The sequence below is a fragment of the Siniperca chuatsi genome, linkage group LG8 (assembly GCF_020085105.1).
Source record: "Siniperca chuatsi isolate FFG_IHB_CAS linkage group LG8, ASM2008510v1, whole genome shotgun sequence".
NCBI classification, from domain to species: Eukaryota; Metazoa; Chordata; class Actinopteri; order Centrarchiformes; family Sinipercidae; genus Siniperca; species Siniperca chuatsi.
Genome location: NC_058049.1, coordinates 16,285,081 through 16,297,302, shown reverse-complemented (window position 1 = coordinate 16,297,302; position 12,222 = coordinate 16,285,081). Strand labels below are relative to the sequence as shown.

The 12,222-nt window shown below is 41.4% G+C and overlaps 1 protein-coding gene across 3 annotated transcripts in view; it reads right to left on the bottom strand.

The window, feature by feature from the left end:
- The window catches only part of LOC122880049 (fibroblast growth factor 18-like), a 158,444-nt gene that overhangs the window by 28,925 nt on the left and 117,297 nt on the right, over positions 1-12,222 (bottom strand). The window lies entirely within an intron of this gene.

Below are 12,222 nucleotides of genomic sequence, written 5' to 3'. Positions count from 1 at the left end.
TCACCCCTCTCATATACTATGCGCAGACATACACACGCCCAGCATACGCTCACATGTTACTCTCATCTGTCCCCTGTTGAGGTGCTCATTGCATGGCATTTGACAGTGTGTTAACTCTACTGTGATCCTAAACTGCTATCAGGTTGTCTACACTCAATCAGTAAGTCATGTGTATCCCAGGGATAGCTCAGGGTTTATGGAGGAGGTGAGCAGGGGGCTACACATTCAGAACAATATGTGCAGAAAGGAGTGCATAGATTTTTGGGGATGTTGTAACATTATAATGCTAACAGGTAATGCTATATTAGCCTGTGATGCCAGTTGTTGTCTGCTGTATCAGGAGATGTGATATGAAGCAGAGGAGAAGATTAAGTTCTCTGGAACTGCAGCAACAGCAGACGGAGGGGGTTTAAACTCTTTAGAAATTGTTGTTAAACAGTCAGTCTTATGTCTATGTTGTAGGTTTGCTTATCTGTTCTGTTTTGTATGTTTTTAACCTGTCTTCGTTAACTTGAAGATCTTTCACCAACATGGACCACAATGGAAATGATCTTTTAGCTTTATTTGTACAAATGTAATTGTATGTTAGGACTGGGTGTTTGCAATCTTGTATTTGCCTTTAACTTTAAATCAAATTATCGAACTGTAGCCACTAGTAGTCATTATGTAAGTCTGGGACTGTTGCTTACCTTTCGAACTGCCCTTGATTCGTCGTTTTTTGTATCAGTTCTGATCAGCAAATTCCTTTTGACAAGTGGCAAGAATAAAAAAACAACACTACTAGAATTTGGTATAAGCACAAATTAAAAACAAATTCCTATAGTATAATTGCTGTTGCTGTACTGAGGAGAACACTGACTTCAGTATATTCCTCATGTAAACCATTAACTGTGTGTGTATTTATCACAACACCCACAAACGCCTTTGTGATGTCACAACGCATTTTGGAATGCCACTATGACATTTAGAGAGTTCTGTTCCATAGGTCATTCCAATTCTCTGAGAATAACTGTTTTTAAAACGTTTTTTTATTATTATGTTATTATGATTGTTTATGCTACTATTATCAGTGACATCTGAAGTTTATTCATCTATATTCTTGCTTTGATAATGTTGTTTCAAGCTGAATATCACTGGTTTTCATCCATTTTGAACAACCAAACTGTGCATCTGTGAGTGTCTCTCAGTCTGAAGTTTTTGTGAATTGAGTTAAAGCATGGGAACATTTTACTAACATATCCTGCTTGTGTAAAACTTTTCATATTTTGCTAAAATTATCTTGAGTAGAATGGCTGATCCGGTAAGTAAAAGTTGAAAAAAAAGTACTGTATTAAGTATTTTTCTTACACAAGGTAATATTCTCTTTATAGTGCTTATATGGTTCAAAGTAACACGATTTTTCATGATTTCTCTAACCAGCTTACTTGAATGTATTGATTTATATGTCCACTACTTGCCATGTCACTGCCCCTTGTTGTTCTCTGCAAACACAACATCCAGCGTATGCTTAGTCTAATTATTATGTTTGGATCAAACAAACTGGTACATGCATACATCCACCTTCACTCATATTGAAAGTCAACAATTGTTTTATTTTATTATGTAGAATTAAAAGGATGAATAGATTCTGACCTTCAGACAACACATTTTTATATACACCATTTAACTGGAATTGCTTTGCTATAAATGACTTTGGGTCCAATTTATTTCAGCTTTTATCAGCTACTGACATTAGCAAGCCCTGCAACATGAAAAAGACATGAATCCATTGACAATGTTTAAATTTGTAACTAAATGGTCTGTTGACTTGCAGTATAGTAAGGGTTGCCAGCATCTAGTGGCGTTTACAGGGACTGCACCTCAAGGCACTTTTGCAAGAGCTCCAGCTATATCCAGCTGTGGTGGTTTCTGCTTGACCCTGATGCAGTGTGTATGGAGAGTTTGTACTCCAAAATGAACATTGAAAACAAATAATATGTAAATCTGACAATAAACACACAATCAAACCACTGACTTTACGCAGATACTGAAAAAAGTACGAGCACACTCAATAAGTAACAAGCATTACTGTACTTTGCTCCTTTCACCTGCAGTGTGTGGTCTCATACAGAGTTTGAAATGTGATTATCAAAGTATGAGAAAGAGTGTGTGTCAGGTCAGGAGAGAGCAGAGGCTGGGTTGTTTTTGATATAACCAAAGTGCAGAAACAAGCCCATTTTTGTAATTTAATATTTCACTGCCTTCACATCTGGAGCTGCATGTAAAAATGGAAAATAGAGGGGTGGGATATAAGACTGACATGGAGAGAGGGAGGAAGAAAGAGGAGAGAAAAAATACACCCTCCTCTCCAGCACACACATTCACAGCCTTCACTCACTCACTATGCTTGTCTGCGCACACACACTTTTTACGGTAACACAGGATGCATACTTGCTGCATGCACATATACTTCTTGTCTTTCGTTTTCTTTCTCCCTCTCAATCAGTCTCCCCCCTTTTTTAGACAAACACACACACACACACACACACACACACACACACACACTCTGGGGTGACTGGTGTTGTAAGTTGGCGTGAGTGTGTAGGTGATCTGGGTGTGATTACTGCTTGGCTCTCCGACAGCTCTGATGATGACATTCAGTGCTTTGAGCTCCTCTGGCCTGGGCTCGCTCCAAACACAACCAGGCAGTACACTCTCTCTACCTCGCAACCATGCATACATGTGGCCTAGATACTACTGCAACACACACTCTGTGTATTGTACCTAATGTTCAGCTGCACATTCGGGTTCTGGTACGGGAGTGTGAAGTTCAGACACAACAAAAAACATGTTAGCTGTGCACTTTGTGCTCCTTGAGGTCAAATGATGTGCGTCTCTTTGGGTTTAAAGGTGAGATATGATTTCCAAGGTCAGGTCACCTTCTCTATCTTAAACACACACTATATGCTCATCACTGTTATGTTGTTTGCAGCCTTAAGTGCCCAAGAATAAGTGCAACCTGCTCTCGAGTCTGCTGCTCCTCCTCAAATCTCTCCTGTCTGTCTGTGTTGTCACTGCCTCTGTCTGTATTCCATTTGCTCCAAGTGTCTGTTTGCCTCATTTAAATGCCAAGCTTAGAGAGCAGCTGTGTGTTGGATCGTTGCTATCAAGACAGAGTCAACATATGTGTACACACACACACGCACGCACACACGTGCACACACACACACACACACACACACACACACACCCCATTCTCTCAGTTATGGGGCATCATGCCCAGATTGTGTTAATCCTATCTGTCCTCCACATATTTCTCTACACCCATCAACATCAACGCCGCTTTGATGAAGACACACACGCACACACACACACTTACTACTCTCCATCATTATCATTGTTTCAGCTGGAGAAGAGTCAGCGCTTTTGTTTGTAATTACAGGGGTTTGAAGTGAAAGGGAAGAATTTTTAAGAAGAGAGAAGAGGATGGATGGAAAAGGGAAAAAAAGAAAGAGTAGGTCAGAAAAAAACACACCAGCATGTCTGTGACATATTAGTCACATTTTACCGTAATTGTTGTTCGACCCCATCCCACACTTGTAAAAAGAAGAAAAAAGAAATACTTTGGGAATGTGCTTTGCAGTGGATGGCTTCCAAGGTTTTGTCTGGTGTGTTTTGTACAAAGGGCAAAAGGAGCTTTGTGGCTGGCTGGTATGGCTTTAAAAACATAACAGCTATGGGTAGAGGCCTGTTCTCTATCCTAAGCCTGGGTCTTCAGTTAGGATTGACCTCATCAAAGCAGAATAGATTGTGACATTTGTAGAGGTACTAAAGAGTCTTCAGTTGTAGTATTTCAGTTTCCCTAAAATCAAAACGAATCCCTCAGTGCAAAACCCAAGATAAAGGAAACATGAAACCTATTTGGTTCCCTTCCATCTGGACATGTGGTGATAAACCAACCTGAGGATCTTTATGACAAAAAAACAATTGATTGATGGACTGATTGATTTACTTTTCAACAGACCTATTGATTCAACATCAAAAATAGTCTGTCAGAAGCATAAGCTTGCTTGACTGAAGCACAGAAATGTTTAAAAACAACACTGCTGAATGATGACAGGCACGTGGCACACAGTAACATCCACACAGCTTGCAGCGATCCCTCAGAGTTCATAAAACACAAGCTTCGTTAAAGTCTGCGCCCCCACTGTGACGAGCAAGCGAAGGTCACAGTTCAGGGATAAGGGTTGTCATGAATAAAATCAGAGGACGAGGGAGACTTACTGTAGCAAACAACATACAACTCTGACAGATATCCAGGGCACAAAAAAATGTAAATGGAAGGATTAATGTAGACAAGCTTACCAGATGCAAAAACTGTCCTATCTCTTTCACCTCTTTGATCCCTTGTTTCACACATACTCCTATGCCACCTTCATCACACATATTTCATGCAACATCTTGGAAATGAGCGCTGCTTTCACTTGTTTTTTGTGCACGGGCACATTTCTACAACAAGGAGAAACTGGTTACGCAAAAACACTGCAACTCATGGCTGAATCATATGCACAAAATGCACAAACACTCGCACACATCCTCACATGTAACTGCTTTCAAACTTGTAGTGCTTGGGGAGGTGTGTGACCCATGTACGTCCTCTCCTGACTCCCAGTGTTGCCCAACAGGGAGTGTTTGTGTGGTATCCAAGGGCAACGGTTAGAGAGGGTGGGGGAGGCTGATGTAGAGAGGCAAGGCTGCAGCCACACTTTCTACTCTGGTTTGTTTGCATGTCTGATTGCTGTTCGTGTGTGTGTGCCTGCAGAGCATGCAGGTGGGCTTATGCACGATGTCATTGTGTGGCTATGTTTGTATATGGCTGTGTGTGCGTGTGTATTTGTGCATGCATGTGTGTGCCTAAGCAGTGTGTGGAAAGTGTTGTTGTCTACAGGCTAACTGTTACTGACAAGCACACACTGACTACTGGAGTCAAAAAGTTAAACGCACTCTATGCTCTTTTCTCTCCCCGGAGGCTCCCTCTTTCTGCCTCTCTAACTTTCTCTCCTCCCATTTTTATTTTCTATATTTTTCTCTCTGTCATACTCTCCTGCTTTTTCTCCCTCCCTGACGATTTCTTTCTTTTGCTCCCTCCTCCCTCCCTCCATCTCTGATGATTTTAGCAGAGGTGTGACTCATTGGGCATCGAGCCACAATGTCAGGTAGTCAGGGGAGGGCGGGAATGAGGTGGAGAGAGAGAGAGAGAGAGAGAGAGAGAGAGAGAGAGAGAGAAAGAGAGAATGAGAGGGGGAAGAAGAGTTGTTTTAAAAATGGTGAGGTATAGTGCAGGGGTGGGGGTGGGGGTAAGAGATATGCAAAACGGAGAGGAATGTGCAAGAGGGAAAGAGTGAGAGTGAAAGAGGGAGACTAGGGAGAGGGAGGGGCGTACAGTCAGCACAAGGAAAACATAAAAAAGGAGGGAAATGAATAATTTCTGCAAACGGTTTCCGTCACATTTGAGTTTTTTCCTCCTTACATGTTTTCTTGATTGCTGCTCATGTTTTGGCCATGCAGCACACTCTGTGAGCTGACCAATGTGTTTATGTGCAAACCTGTTCATGGGCAGGCCTCCATTCATAACTTTTTATGCTTTAAAGTAGCTAATTACCGAGGGGGTCATTAATACACGCTGGCCTTCCAATAAAAAGACCTGGAGGAAATAGAGAAGCAGAGGTAGGGATGGGTGGAGATGAGGGACAAAAGAGAAGTGGTGTGATTGTGAGGATTTGGTACGGAGAGGGTTACACAGGCACATTCATGTGGCTTGTCAATCAACTTTCTTTGTGGCCCCTAAGGCAGGGGTTCTCCACTCTCACCTCAGCCTTGGCACCCCCACTCCCCAACCGTCTTGGCTGACAATATGGACATTTGGGTATTTTCTTCCTTGTGATGAGACACTGTACTGAATGATTTTGTTTAATATGCCCTAAGGTTCAGGTCACCCTGAGGACACATACATACACATGCACACACACACATACACACAAACAAACACACACACACTTGAGCTTTGACTTCTGTCCTCAGTAGACACTGCATTTGTGCCAGAGCTATGTTTCTGTCTCCTCTCTGTCTCCCTCTCCTCTTCCTTTTTCCCTTCCTCATGTTTTTTTCCCCTCCCTCAAATCTCAGATTGTCTCGTTGACAATGACGAGAAATTATAAACATTAAATGTGACTGTATTAACAATGATGATGATTGTTGTTTTATTTCACCCATCTAGACCAAACATTCCCATGGTATTATTTGTAATGTTTCAGGTGTAGCTCAACTCAACTCCCTGCTGCTTCTCTCAACACTGCCCCCTTCAGATCACTTTCTCTCACTGAACACAGCACTCATAAGGAAGTGTGGGTACACAAACAGACAGAATTGCATAACTCAGGATAGATTTCAACTTACTTTCAATGTGCACATACAGCCTGATGTGTTTGCAAGTATTTTGGTGTGGTGCTGTTATTACATCTTGGCGTGCGTATGCACATTATGATTAATTGGAGACTGGCCTGATCCATCCAGTGTATTTCAGCAGTGGTGACAGAGGCATGGGGAAGATCAAAGTCATCCTGATAGATTGCTATCGACACTCCCACCTGTTCCCTCTGGAATTTCCTCTCTACCCAGCATGTGTGCATGCGCGTGCATGTCTGTTATGTCTATCAGACTGTTTGTGTTTCTGCATGTGTGCCTGAGTTTGCATCTGTTACCAGGTGGACGTGAACCTGTGTGTGTGTGTGTGTGTGTGTGTGTAGTCTGTTTCAACACGTCTGCAACTTGCGGGAATCTTATAATCTAGAGTTGGAATATGTGCTCATGTCTGTGTCTGTCTAGCCCTGCTCCACCTCTCTCTTTCTTTCTCTTTTTCTCTCACTCTCTCTTTTCTCTCACTCTTTGACAGCTCTAATAAGTTCAGTAGATCAGGTTACACCCCTCGATACATGCCAACTTTTCCCTGTTTTTCTATTCTTTCTCTAATTCTGTCTTCTTGCTTCTTTCTTTTGCCCGTTTCATATAAATGCTATGTCTCACCAACAGACAGTTTCTCACGAACATGAGGATACACACACATGTGGCAGACACACACACTAACAGGGAGTGAGACACAGTACATGCACGCACTGTCTCTGCAGGCCTCTCAGGTTGCTGACATTTTCCATTTTTGCGCATATAAAGTAATAATAATAATATTAGTGGGTGTGACAGAGCAAGGGTCCATTCACTGCAACTGCCAGCCACCTATAAATATCCCCCTTCTTCGGGGGAATCCGAGAAGCAGCACAGACCTTCAGTTTACACAGCTGAGGAGCATGTGGACGAAACCCTCTATTCTCTCTCTTTCCCTCTTTTTCCTCCCTCTCCTTTCCCCTATCCCTGCTCTTCATTTTCCTATCACTTCACCACTTGGACACACACCGCTGTTGTGTGTCCTGACATTTTTCTGTTTTCCTTCTTTGTCTTCTCTTATCTCCTCTCACCTGCCTTCCTCCCCCATGATTTCTTGCACCTATCTCTCTATCTTGTGTGACCTCACACCTTTCCTTTCACCCTTCTTCTGTTTATCTCCTCTGATAGATATTGTGGTGACACACTGGACAGAGTTCAGCAGGATATTATGGAAACTGTAGAGAGTGATGAGGTGAGGCTAATTGCAGGTGGAAGTGACCTCACGTCTCTGTGTTTTGTTGTCTCTTCACTTCCCTTTGCCTTCTCTATCTATCTGTCTCCCCAGGAAGCGAATCCTAACTGCTGCAACACAGTAAACCTGTGATTTTATCATTAGTACTAACTGTGCCTACACACACACACGATATACACACACAGTCACATCTGCTGAAGTAATCAAATCTCGGGGGCCATGCATGCACACTCACTGGCCACACACACACACACACACACACACACACACACAAATAAATGAATAAATAACTAAATAACTAAATAAATAAATAAATACATATATATACATACATATATATATATATATATATATATATATATATATATATATGTGTGTGTGTGTGTGTGTGTGTGTGTGTGTGTATGTATGTATGTATGTAAAGCATGAGATATACCCTAATCCTATACTTCATCAGATATATGGGCCTTACAGGGAGATAGGCCAAGGTACGATTTTCACCTGTATTATATTGGTCTTTAGCTCCTCCTAGTGGATGTTCTGTGTCAACATGACAAAAAAAAGCCTATTGCTTTCCTAAGAAGATGACGTCATTCTAAACTCAATCCGAGTCTGTCATGAACTCACTTTAAGATTGTAGAATCTGCTGCAAGGTATAAATAACAGATACATCGTCAGTAGACAGTGGTAGAGTCACGAAAGTTTTTTGAGGATTTGGTCTTTCATACAAAAAATAAAATAAACTAAATGAGATTTGAGCATTTTCTAAGGACTTAATTGTGGCTTGTTTATTATTGTGGTGAACTGAATAAGATGATTCTCTACTGAATGACACTGCCCACTCATATTAATCTGCATCACCTGTCAGTAAACAAAACAGACCAAAGACTTAAACTGTCTGTCATCAGGTCTGAGTTAACAAATACCACGTGATCTGTAGCCTACCCAATCAGGAAGCGAAGCACCTGTCCGCCCGCCTCCAGCCGCGTCAGTACTACGTTTTAATCTTTAACCATGAACTAATTTCACTTTTCTGTTTCTTTGTTAATTTGCTCTGCTTATTCAACACGTGGTTCTTAACTCATTGCTTACTTTTGAATTGAACCCCGGAAACAGACAAGCCAGTCATCGGCATGTACCGTACCTTGCTCACGTATTTTCTGAAGCTGTACTCGTTTATCTGTCGCGTCGGTGTAACTCAGTTTCTTCTTAACCAGACATTTCCATTCTTCGGACCGCGGGCTGCAGGGTTCAACCATGGGCGCTGTGTTTTTTTCTCTCATTCCCTCCCTACTTCTGTAAGGATGTTTATCTCAGAACTACAGGCTAAAAAGCCTACTAACACAACAATAAGTTATGTCTGTGGAGAAATAACCTATGATCGTGTTATGATATTGTAACAAAGGAGCTTAGACCAACACCATGAACCATCACATGACTTTTGTATGAATGTGCTTTGCCAAGGATTATATACAGCGAATCTGACTAAAACAATAATTAAATAAAAAGACATTGCACTGTGCGACCGAATATTTACAGTATTTAAACATGTTCTCCTTCCGTGGCCACAGTAGCTGTTATGCCGATCAATATCCGGTAGATGGCGCACTAAAATCACAGATAAAAAAAGACCGAAAACACTACAGACAATAAATAATGGCCTCTGATGGGGACACAGTGACTACTGATTTCTGCTTCGGGGTATCTCACTTATTTAGCTTTTACTGTATTTCCCCCCGTTTGTTGTTATTATTTATTCTTAATATATGAAGTGCTTGTGAGAGGCATACTGTGGGCGGCCTTCAGTGTTTATAATACAATCTCGTAGAAAAGGTTTCAGTCGTAGTCATCTGGACACTCCCATCCGGATGGGAGCCGAAACGTCTTGATTCTGAAAACAGTGTCCAGATGACTACGACTGAAACCTTTTCTACGATAGAACACTCCTGGACGAATGAGGGACTACACCACCATTATACAATCTCATTTATTCCAGTAGATGAATGTAGCCTGCAGTGTAGACTAATTGTCACATCCAGCACCAGTAACACACCTCATCATCACTTTCTCGCTTTGTTTATGTTTTTGGTCTAAAACCAAAACACCCAACATGTTCAACTCATTCATAGTCATATGTTATATGTGGAAATATCCTGCTGTTATGTAGTGTATTGTATATCAGATTGGATATGTTTTCAAATGTATTTTTGAGTATAATTTCCCAAATGAACCTGATGAAGACTGTGGGCTGAAACACATTGGTTTCTACAGTAAACTTATTCTCTGGAAGGTTTCAGATTCATGAACTAGTGGTTGAGTGGAGTTATTACTATGGCATGTCTTTATGTTTAAAAGGCCTTTATGTCTGAGACTCTTTGATGACTTGTGGACCTGGGACAACCAATAGGTCAAAACTTGAGGTTAAGGGCAGCATTTTGTTCTGTATGGAATGGCAGTGTATGGTTGCATTGTGCAGGAGTGTTTGTGCATCAACATACTTGGCCAATAAAGTTTGATTCTATATTGATAAGGTAAAAGAAGCAAAACCTTTCTTTTATACTATGCTTTTTTTTAGAATGGGGTCCTTAAATTGCTCAACACCCTGTTACTGAGATATGTCACTGAGATTACAATAGGCCCCTAAAAGGAAGTTTTTTCTTGCCACTGTCGCCAAGTGCTTGCTCGTGGTGGGATTTGTTGGGTCTCTATAAATAATATTATTAAGAGTACAGTCTAGATCTGCTCTATAGGAAAAGTGCAATGAGATAACTCGTTATGAAGTGGCGCTATATAAATAACATTGAATTGAATTGAATTATTTCCACACATTGTGACATTATCAGACAGTACCCAGTAGATGGCGCCACAAGATCACAAACGAAATGAAATGATTTAGTTGGACTCGGTTGTGCACATTGTGGGTCAAATGAAATGTAGCCTGCACCTGCTCAGCTGAAATCCCTTGAAATAAAAAGAAACATGTTCTTCTTTATTTTTAAGCGTGTAAATAAAAAATAAATGAAAAGTTTCCAACTATTAGTCCTTCACCATCCTAGATCCACCCACGGCCACCTTCTCATCTTGTGGCACTCACAGAGTGCGGAGTAACTGGTCACGGTCAGGTGGTTGTTGAGCGGTAGTTCAGAGAAAGTAATGGCTGTCTTCCTGTCGGACAATGGGGTGAGCGAGGCGATAGGGCGGGTGAGACCGGCTTAATGCTCCGTGTAATGCATGTTAATGTAACAGGCACCGAGGGACCGCCGGTCAGAGTGCTTTGGGATTATTTATCACAAAACATTTGTATTCTTCCGTCGGAGAACGGTTGATCCCGGATAGCTGCACACTAATCCTTCACTCCGTTAATTAAAAAGAAGGGGAAAGCAATGGAACTGGTGGTGGTGATTTTTTTTCTTTTCCAGAAATGTAATCATTTCTGGAGAAGCTTAACCATCTGCTTGAGGTTAAGTCTGCAAGCAGATTGTGTTTTCTGCTTATTTAAACCTGGGGATTTTAGTTTTTTTTTTCCTGAAAATGGGAGGGTGTTGCATTTCGGGGGCTGCTTGTTGGAGAGATAGGTCGGACAACATTTTTGTTCCCAGGGAAAGTATAAGTGATACTTATTATGTAACATCTTATTCCATAATGAGCATTATAGCACTGCAGTTTTTATTCAGAAATAGGTCGTGACCTTTGTTACCCACCACCTTTAAATACCAGACTGCACATGAATTATACAGAAACTACATCCCACCTCCATTCCTAAAGTTATTATTCTCTTACTTAACTTAAAAGAGAAATGTCACAAACAACCACTATCTCCAAGTTGAAGCATTTCCACCAGCCCCGTTTGATTTTGTTTTCAAGTGCAGCAACATTAGACATCAACGTCGCTTGGCTTCCCCGACAATTCTCACAGAGGACCAACTAGCAACACAATTTTCGACAGAGGATGCAGTCCTCAGGTTTTGGGGGCACTTTAACAGAAAATGTAGCGTCTAGTGTAAAAGAAAATGTTGCCCGTAGGAAGTAGAACTATTTGTTTCTTGCTCTTTCTCTCTCATCTCCTTCTCGCTTTCCCCCTTCTTCTTTTTTAGTAGCTAACAAGCCCAGCGCTGCCCGGCGGCCAAGGCTGTGTCGTCAGTCCCAAGAAGAGACTTTCAGATTTCAAGCCACCGTTTTACATTAGGATGCCACTCGTGTCTGTCTGGAGACGAACCCGAATTCACAAAGGCATCCTTTGGTTTCTCTCTCAGTCTCTCTTTCCCTCTCTCTGTGGTTCAGTAGTTGTCTAACTGACCAGGATTAACTGGAAAAAGATTAGATCTGAACAAACCTGTGCCGCACTCTAAAGAGACCCGAGTTGTCCTCTTTGTCCTATAACAACTATAGTGCTCAGTGGTAATACTTTCATCTACTAAAGTCCTCGAAAACATCCCTCAGCATTCATGATGGCGTTTTTCTGTCTCCAAATTATAAACACATCACCTATGGGGTATTTATCTAATCCCAACTATAATACCTGATTAGAGACAAGTATGCTTAATGCTTTATGA